The following is a 9,970-nucleotide window of genomic DNA, read 5'->3' on the forward strand; positions in this document are numbered from 1 at the left end:
TTTTTCTATCCTGCCTGTGATGGAGTCCAAGCTGTGAATTCACCATATGAGGAAGAGCAAGTACCTGGTGCAGCACAGGGTACGATTCAAGCTATATTTGTGTTTGCATTCATTTATCAAAGTGATAAACAGGTCAAGTATCACATGCCTAAAGACTAATTTAGTATTGATGACCGCTCAAATTTCTTTATGCTACAGTACAGTTTTGTCATTCACCCATTCACAAACATCCATTCATACAGTGCATCTATGCATAGCACTTTCTCTATTACACATCACTCACAACACACAACAACCAACACATGCTGGCGGCACGTCTGTCAAGAGCAATTCGGGGTTCAGTATTTTGCCCAAGGACACTTTGACACATGGAAGAGAGGATCTGGGGATCAAACCACCTCCTGAGCCACTGCCGCTCCACTCTTTTACTTATTTTTAAAGTGGATACAATCCAAGTCTAATTCTTAATCAAATGACAATCCATCAAGTTTCTTTTTTATATTTTCTCCTATTTTGGGGGACATTTTTACTTATCTATGAGTGTGTAATTGAGTGAGTCCAAATGATAATCTGGATCAAGCAGATTTAAATGGTTTCACATGAGGTTGTTCTTCTTTCATTCACTGTGCAGTTACACATTGAGCAGAATGGATTATTGGGCGTTGGCTGAGGTTTGGCTCTGAGTGCCATTTTCTTGTTCTGAGATGCTTCTCTGCTCACCATAGTTGTAAACAGTGGTTATCTGAGTTGCCTCATACACTTATTGTAAACTGACATGATCCGCAAATGCAAGATTTTTTTCATTACACTGCTAACACATGATTGGCTGGCTGGATAAATGCATGAATAAGCAGGTGCATGGACTAGAAGTGCTCCTAAACCTTTAAATACATGCAGGCGTGTCTACAGCATAAAATAAATGCTGTTTGTTAGTCCTGATAGCAGGACGCAGGGTCTTAAAGGAGTACGGTCCCCTCGTATCACGTCTTTCCACGGTCCGAATTAGCCGTGGGGCGGGTGTGTTGGAGGAACATGCAGAAAGCAGTCGGGGCCACAATGAGCCGTTTGGAGGTTCACACAATGCAGGGATTTTGTGGCACCTGGAGGTCTGGGCCTCTCCGGCCTTCTTTCCCTGGTTTGTTGATCCAGCCTCATGCAAACCCTGTTCAGACCTGGTTGATTTGGGATCAAATCTGTCCGGAGAGATTTGATCCCAAGTGGACAGCGTTTAGTACATGTGTTGACACCTGGTATTAAAACGTGTCCAGAATGTGTTTCCTGTGACCACTCGTGATCGAATCTGACTTCCTCAGTCCGACTGCAAATAAGCAGTTTCTATTCACAAAGAAGAAATTATGTTGTTTTAACCCAGTCTAAGTTTACACGTGTCCCATGTCACTATGTTAATGTGCGTGTCGGGCACAAGCGAGGTCGCGAGGAGTCAGGAGGGGCCGAATGAAAATCATGCTGCACTACTGGAAAGAAAGATTTGACCAATTTAAGAGGTATCGGTCATTATGTGTGCCCACTCACTGTGTTCTGTTCCCTGTTTTATTTTGTAGGCACTGCTCCCAGTGGGTTTTCTTTCTTCACTTCCTGTCTTTGTGATTGTCTGCACCAGTGCTCATGTGTTCCACCTGTGTTCAGTTGCCCCTGCCTTCCCTGTGTGTATATAAGTCTCTGTGCTTCCCCTTGTTGGTTCGTTGTCTTAATGTCTGTCTTATCCCTGTAGCTATGTTTCATCTCCTGTGCCTTGTGTCTCCTGCGTCTTCTCGTCTCTTGCAGGCATCCGCCGTGTGTTCTGTGATTTTCAGAGTAGACTTATTTGTTTGTTGTTTTTTCTGTTAAAGACATTTTCCCATTAAAAGGACACCTTTTGTTTAAACTCTGCATCCTTGGTCCCTCTGTCTAACCAAACTTGACAAGTGATGCAAAGAAACAAATACACCGAAAGAAACAAATTAACTTTTATATAATGGATAAAAATTGACAATAAAAGATGGCAGCAGTGCAGTAACAGACAGAGAAGACACAGGCAGAGTTAACACTTGGCTGCAGAGCTCTTAGTGCCACTTGATGCTGCTTTAGCACCACAAAATGGCTGAAACACATTGAGGTCCAGCAGCCAGGGGCCTGAACGCCACAGATGACGATTCAGCATCTGTTTTTGTGTTTCTCAAACCTTTATACACAGTGTGCTTGTTTCTTTTACTACATTAATTTACATTTACTACTTTACATCACCCTTGGGTTTGGTTATGTAACTGGTGAGAAGGATGTCGGTAATCGGGCTGAGTCAGCGTCCTCACACCAGGACGCTCTGTTGTTGCTGTCTGTCTTCCGAGCCGCCCTGATGTAATGACACTAACCTCTCACCTGCACCTCTTTTACACCAATGCTTTCATGCATGTAAGTCATAGGTGAAGCTATAGCTCTCCTGCAGCAGCTTTTTTTATCCCCCCCCCCCCTGCTTTATGATTCACTCCACAGTTGTCTTTTGTCCCACCAGGGAGTACCGGCCAAGTCAAACAGGTTACACTTAAAGTTGAGATCCCTATGCTCGCAGTGAGCATCGCAGCCCAGTGCCTGCCATGTCGTCACACTGGTGTTATTCAGTGGTTCGGCTTGACGAGCGGTGGCTGCGGTGGCGGCGATGAAGTCTGGCGGGGAGAAGTGAGCATACCGTTCTCTGCTTACACTCTGGGTTGCCAGGTAGAGAATAGAAACACACATGAAACCAAAGCTGCGTATTTAATCATTTTGTTGTCATATTTGTCATACTGTGCTTTATTTGTAACGTGGTTTCGGTTACACAATCAATCATGTGCTCACCAGATGTTTTTTTTTTTATTCTGGCTTTCACATGAAAGATATTTTCCTGATTATTTGCACAAACAAGTTTATTTTTCCATATCCAATCATCATATTTTCTTAGCCTGTTTCTCACACTAATGGAACTTAATAGCCCTTGTAAATGTTTACCATAATAGCTCGTACATTTTGGGAAGCAGTGTGTGGGAAAACCTTGGCAAAAATGTAATTATGTAAGCTGACTGTTTGTAGAGGGCAATTTATTTATTTGTGGATACATATGTTATGTTACATATATGTTGGTAATATATGGTATATACTATATGATCCCAAAAAAATATGATCCCATTAAAAAAACGTTTTCTTTATTTATATTTCATAGAATATTAATAGATGTTGAATATCCCATGCACGTTTGAAGGTCTATAGTTCTATTTGTTTATGGTGTAAAGTGTCTGAAATAAACTTCGGCCGGATAAAGGGTCAGAAGAACTTTAGACTGATGAAAGTGCTTTGTTGACAATGTCCACAGCTACCAGTCTACCCAGCATGTGCGTGTCCACTGGGTCCAGTGTCTCTGGTGGAGTCTAAGCCCTGACTACTGCTAGAAGCCGACTGTTCTGTGACTCTCATTAACTTCTGGCTATCGTCTCTGCATCAGTGGTGTATGTCGCCCTGACTGAAGACTCCGGTCATGCCTAATGAGAAAACAGGCAGGGAGCTCAGTTAGTTACAAAGTACTTCATTGGACTGAACGATATGATTGGCAGGATCAGGATTTGGGACGTGAGGAGGATTTCAGAAACACATTTCCGACCTTACCTTTAAGTGTGTATTATTGTTTGTATTTTCTAGCAATTGTCTTACAATGGAAATGCTGCGTTTCATTTGTTACTGACTTTTAAACACATAGGTAAACAAGTTTTTCTTGTTGGCAGTTTATGAGACGCAGCAGGCAGGAGAATGAGGATGTTGTTCCTTTGGCTGAAGCCGAATTCATCACATAGCTGTAGACATTTACAGGTCACTAAGATTTTTCCATTACTGCTGTTGCTACAGTAAAATGAACAAAAGTGCAAGTTAATGACAGCAGCTGATGTTTCCAACATTAAAATGAGTGATGGCAAAGAATTTTAGAGGCACAAATGGCTCTCTTGCGGATTAAATGGGTAGAAAACTATTTGTTAATTTACTGTGAAAGGTTAGACCGTCCTGAGGTGGTGTGAGTTAGTCTGTATTTACATAGTGCTCTTATTGTCTTAATGACCACTCATAGCTCTTTACAGTTTACAGTTTTACCAAACATATAGTGCATCACTCACAAACTGCAGGCACAGGTGTCAGGGACAACTTAGGAATCATTATCTTGCCCAAGGACACGTTGGCACACCGTGTGGGGGAGGGAGGGATCAAACAGGCAACCTCCTGGTTAGTGATCAACCCCCTGTACCTCCCGAGACTGTAGCTGTGACAACTTGACAAGGGTCAGGGTCACCTTGAAGCAGAGCTGAACGCTGTCGTGGTTGGTGTTGACAAACCTTAAAAGCAGCGTTTACAGTCTGTTTAGGTCGCGGAGCTTCATCATATCAGCAGCAGACGACACTGATTGGCCGTTACCCAAGATCTAACCTGGACAACAACGCATTCAGGTTGCATTCTAGTCGTGCTACCTCACAAGCTGTCTCCTATAAGTCACAGAAACCAATTGGGAGCACTAGGATTGGTCAGCTTATCCTGTGGACAGACAGGAGCTGCCCGCCTGTGGCTGTTGTTCCAGATTCCTGTTTGGTTACACAACCTTCAGTGTCTGCGCATGTTTATAATTGTTTGTCATTTTGAGTGACAGTGCATAATCTACCTGTCTGCACAACAGTCTAGTCAAAGTAACCTTTTTATTTCGTTGCAATGATTTCACATCAGGGTCTTTAGTTTTCAAACTGCAGCCATAACTCTCCTTTATTCACAAGGACTTGATAAGATGCAGATGTTCTGCGGTGTGGCTGCTGACTACACATCTATTTGTAGCCACAGTATATATTAAGTATGTGTTGCTGCGTTATTTTGGAATCATTCCCTCGACACAACGTGACACGAGCAGAAATACACCTCCCAATGCAGAGCGCACACCTCATCTGCTGATTTTAGCCTTTCAAATGGCAGCAGGTGACATCACACTGTAAGGCCCACTCGCTCTTTTTATACAGTTTTAGGACAATAAACTTCCAGAGGGCTCAACACACATGACAGCAGAGCTACAGTCTGTAGTTTGTTGTTTATAAATGGACAGGTTGTCCTGTGGCACTCCTCTGTCACCGGGCAGGATGTGATTCCCCTTCGGCTTTCTGTCTCTTATCCGCCCATCGTTCTGCTGTCTGCCGCTTTACAAATGGCCCGCTCTTGTGCTGCTGCAGGTACTCAGCCACCCCCTGTGACCTCTGAGTGCAGATGAAGTACAATGAGCACAGTCTGCGAGGAGATGAGGGTGAAACCAAGGAAGTGTGGTTGTCGCCTGTCACCGTCTGCCGAGACAGAAACAGCCCACACATATTTCTTCGATGACGAGTTACAAGTGTTGTTCGGGTTGTGATGCCTGGCACCAAATGTTTGTCGACATTTTTACCTGTGCAAAACTGCCATCACGTTCTTACTATGATTTGGAAAGAAAGGTCTTGCCACATTATATAACTTTTGTAAATAATAGCTTAAAAAAACGGAAATAATCTGCTCATTACAAATCAGAAAGTGTAACATAACAATATGATCTATGAGAATTAACTTTAAAAAATATATTTCTTTAGCAATTCCCGCCTCAAAATCTATTTTTTCTGATCTCTGCTGCTAGTGTTCTATCTATTTTGTGTTGTTTTTTTTAAACATTCTCCAGTCAGGTGACAACAAACATAGTATTCCATCACATTTTCATGTATTTAAGTAATTTTTATGTCTCAAAATATACCATGCCAAATCTCCAGTGTGTGAGAAAACAAACAACACTTATATATCACTTACATGCAGCGCTTTGTAGTTTGGCTTTCTTGAAGCAAATTGTACATACTTGATTCTTGTTGTTCTGGGTTTGTACCCTCATGGTTGGATGCACTTATTGTGAGTCGCTTTGGATAAAAGCATCAGCTCAATGGAATGTATTGTGAGGTAACAAGATTAAAAGATAAGCATCACAATGTTATGTCTTGCAAGAATTACTACTTAAAGTTTTTTTTGCATTTCAATTACAGCTTAAAAATGTGCCCATCATTGGACATAAATTAATTTTACAGTGCTCAGCAAAAATGCTGTGTATGAAAAAGATGTTCAGTTTCTTTTAACTGCCGGGTGAAAAAATCAAACTTACAAAAACGATTTTAAGGAATGTTAAAATGTCTATCATCATCATCAGACTATGTTCTATATGTTCTTTAATAGTCAGGGGACAACATTTATTTTTTCTGTTTTACGTTTTCTTTGCATCTCTGACTAAATTATGAAAATAAATATGGTTATAACATGTTTTGCAAGCAAAGTGCTGGGCAGCAATGCTAAAATCTCCTACAGCAATGTAACAGCATGATTTGTTTTCGCTGTTGTTACTACCATTACCATTCACCTAACTGGTTTTCTAGTAACGTGAACCAGACTAAAACTATAAGGCAGAACTTGTTGACCTGGATGCTTTCCATGTCTTTAGCACAGCGGCACACAGTGCATGCATGCTGTTACATAAGCACCGAGAGCATGTCAGTTTCACCTGAGGAAAGGGGGCCGACCTCACTGTGGGAACTGAATGTGCAGTGGATTGTGCACAGCTGTGAACCAGAGAAATGTCATGTCTGGAAGGCGTTAATAAAGCCAGTTCAGCAGGTCCGGGCCAGAGGTGAGCGGCCCTCCTCTCATTAATCTGTTGCCTCTGAAGGTTCCACCTCCCACCACGGGTTAAAGTCTCTCCAACTTTGCTTCAATGCTCTTATCTCGCATCTTCAACGCATTTGTCACGTTGAAGATAACAAAGTGTGGCCTTTCCTTTTGAGTGAAACCGACTGAACATTCAACCAGTTAATGCACATTAGTTTGACCATCTGCATGGGTGTTTTGAGCACCTACTTATAAGCAGGGAACTGGGGCAAAGTAGTTTTTTGCACATGAGCCGTGTCTGCGTTGGAGGGACGTGGCCCACTTTGTAGATCCAGGCCCCGATGTTCACTCATGTCTGGTTTTAAATGGTGATTAGACCCATTACAACTATCGAAAAAAAGCCTTAATGTATACAACAGGTTTTAAAAGCAGGGCCGGCCAGAGGGCACGCTGAAGAATGGTACAGAGTACATTAAAGTGTGTGTGTGTCATGGCAGGTCTTTGATGTGGGATCAGGGTGACTCCTGCTGAGTTACGGGCTGCAGGGAGTCAGAGAGGAGAGCAGCAGCTGCTGTTGTCGTCAGGATCTTTACCGAAGCCCCTTTCAGCTCTGTGTAGCCGCGGTGTACAGTGTGCTGTTCACCACATTAACATGCATGCTACTGTTTTCACTGTAACGTGATTAGGGCAACATTCCACACTGTCACCGCTGGTATCTGACCGTGTAAACATTACAAGATTACTGTGACAAACCTGGGATACCCATCACTCTTTTGAAGTATAAGTGTTTCGAGAAATAGCTTAAACAGAAAAATATATATCCTGGTGATCTCAATTTCTGGACCAGTTGTTTGGTGCTGGTGCTTTGCTTTACTGGGAAGGCTCCCATCATGTGTTCCTGTAGCTGCTGAGGAGCCACATGTTTTTTATAAGGAGTCAGCTAAAGGACGGTCAAAATGAAGCCGAGAGGAGAGGGAATAACGGAGATGTTGAGGACAGAAACATGCCTTCAAAGAACACTGAATTAATCCCCAATGGTGAAACTCATCTGCCGCCAAATAGGGACAAAAAACAATGGTAAATGCTTTGTATTTATATCGAGCTGTTCTGGTCTTGATGACCAATCAAAGAGCTTCACAGGACAGTTTTTGCCATTCACACTAATAATACAGTGCATCTAGGTGCAGCACTCACTCTATGAGAAGGGGTAATTTGGGGGTTCACTATCTTGCCCAAGGACACTTTGGCATGCAGAATGGAGAAGACTGGGATCAAAACACCTACATTCTGTTGAGCGCACAACCGCTCTTCGCCCTGAGCCACAGCCACCAGTAAACATTACATTCACAGTGCACATCAAAATAATAAAAACACAATAAAAAGCCATTGAAGACATAATTGACAGCTGCCCAATCCAGCCTCAACTAAAAATGTTCAATAATAAAGGCCAACCACTGTATCTGCCTTTTTAAACATCTTACTGATCCACACAGTAAGGTACAGCCTAAAAAAGAACATCAGCCAAGGTTCCCTGATAAAACACATGAAGAATATTTGTTGTGAAAGGAGATGTTGCTGCAAGTCTGTTCAGTGTTTAAAATGTTCACGAAACCAACTGTCAACATAGTCTCATTAAACAGGTTGTATGATATCTTACGAAACATCATGCATCAATATTTGTGTATAATACAGGAATCCAGCAATGTGAACAATCCGTGCACGTGTGCAAATAAAGTTTCTGCGTTTTATTCAATTTCGATCATAGCCAGAAATGTGCTTTTTAGTTCCATAATTTTCCTCCAGTGAATCTTAACGATCGTGCAGTTATATCATTCCAATGTTGTGTTTTCAATTTGTTGTTCTGCCACAAGCGGCCAAAAGATACAATGAAGGCTGCTTTAAATTTACCGATGTCTCAAAACTTTGGAGAAAAACTCAGATTTACTCGTGTGTGTGTGTGTGTGTGTGTGTGTGTGTGTGTGTGTCACATGTACAGGAAAGACAGTGGCAGGGGTTTAACTCAGCAAACAGTGAGAGGTGACCCTGGTGAGAGAGATTAGTGTTGTGTTATTTGAGTAGTGCCACTGTGAGTTGTTGGCATGTGGCTCCTGTGACTTTCAAGTCAATCTAGTTTTTTTTTGTACATATTCACAAATCACATGACTTTATGTTCACTTGAAAAACTTTTTTCCAGCAATAATTAATTCCAGTCATCTACTCAACAAAACTCAACTAACTAATCATAAGTCAAACTGTTGACAAAGACAGTTCACGTGGTAACCTCTGTCCCCCTCGGGTTGGATCGTGTATACTGGGCGACCTTCCCTCAGCGGGGACTCCACCAACAATGGGTGTGGCCTCCACCTTGGAGTGATTACCCCCCCCTCACCCTCCTTTGTAAATACGGTGATGAATAGATGCCGTCCAGGGAGCAAGTGGATCCTCCTTGCTCTAATTCTGTAGTGGGCCTGGTCTAGTTCCTGATTTGCCTTCAAACTGTACTGTATACACATGTTTTGTTGTAGTGTGGGGTTGTGCACTGCAGGTCTCGACCCTGTAACCTCCTCCACAGGGTTCCTGGAGCAATCATTTACGCATACCACAGAGTGTGAGGCGACTCTCGTAAAGCTGTGTGTGGTGTCACTGTATGTGTGTGTAACCCCTCAATCTTAGAACTGCCTGTCTGACCCATCCCACGCTTGCAATTTCACCAATGCACAAAATGTCAATATGTTGCTTTATAAAGGAGGATCTGAAAATCATAGTTCTGAAATTAAATCAATTCAGTTTTTTATAATACTTCTTTTGCAGATAGTAGCAAAGGGTGCGTCTCCATCCGGAGCTGTAGCCTTACACTGTGTGTGAAACCGAACCTGAACCTGCTGCTGCTGCAACATGTATGAAGCCACATGACTGTGTTGTGAAAACATGTGCTCACACCTTTAACTTTGCCTGAATAGATGATGTGATCATAACCCAGGAGCTTATCCCTTGTGCAGGCAGTTGATATGTGCCTTTCCTTTATATTCTCATGGAAAAAATGACAGAGAATAACACACCCACACACACATACACAAACACAATAACACAAACACGTACACACACATCCAACACATACACACCATTAATCTTGACGTCCCACAGTGGGACGGATGATGTCATTTACCTGCGATGCCTTAGGGTGACAAAGGCTCTTTTGTGCCTGTGCAAATACACAAACTCGCGCGCACACACACACACACACACATATACACACACACTTTTCTTTCTGTGTGTGGCTCCCAGGAGCCGTGCAGAATCAATTGAATTC

The sequence above is a fragment of the Platichthys flesus genome, chromosome 23 (assembly GCF_949316205.1).
Source record: "Platichthys flesus chromosome 23, fPlaFle2.1, whole genome shotgun sequence".
Classification (NCBI taxonomy): Eukaryota; Metazoa; Chordata; class Actinopteri; order Pleuronectiformes; family Pleuronectidae; genus Platichthys; species Platichthys flesus.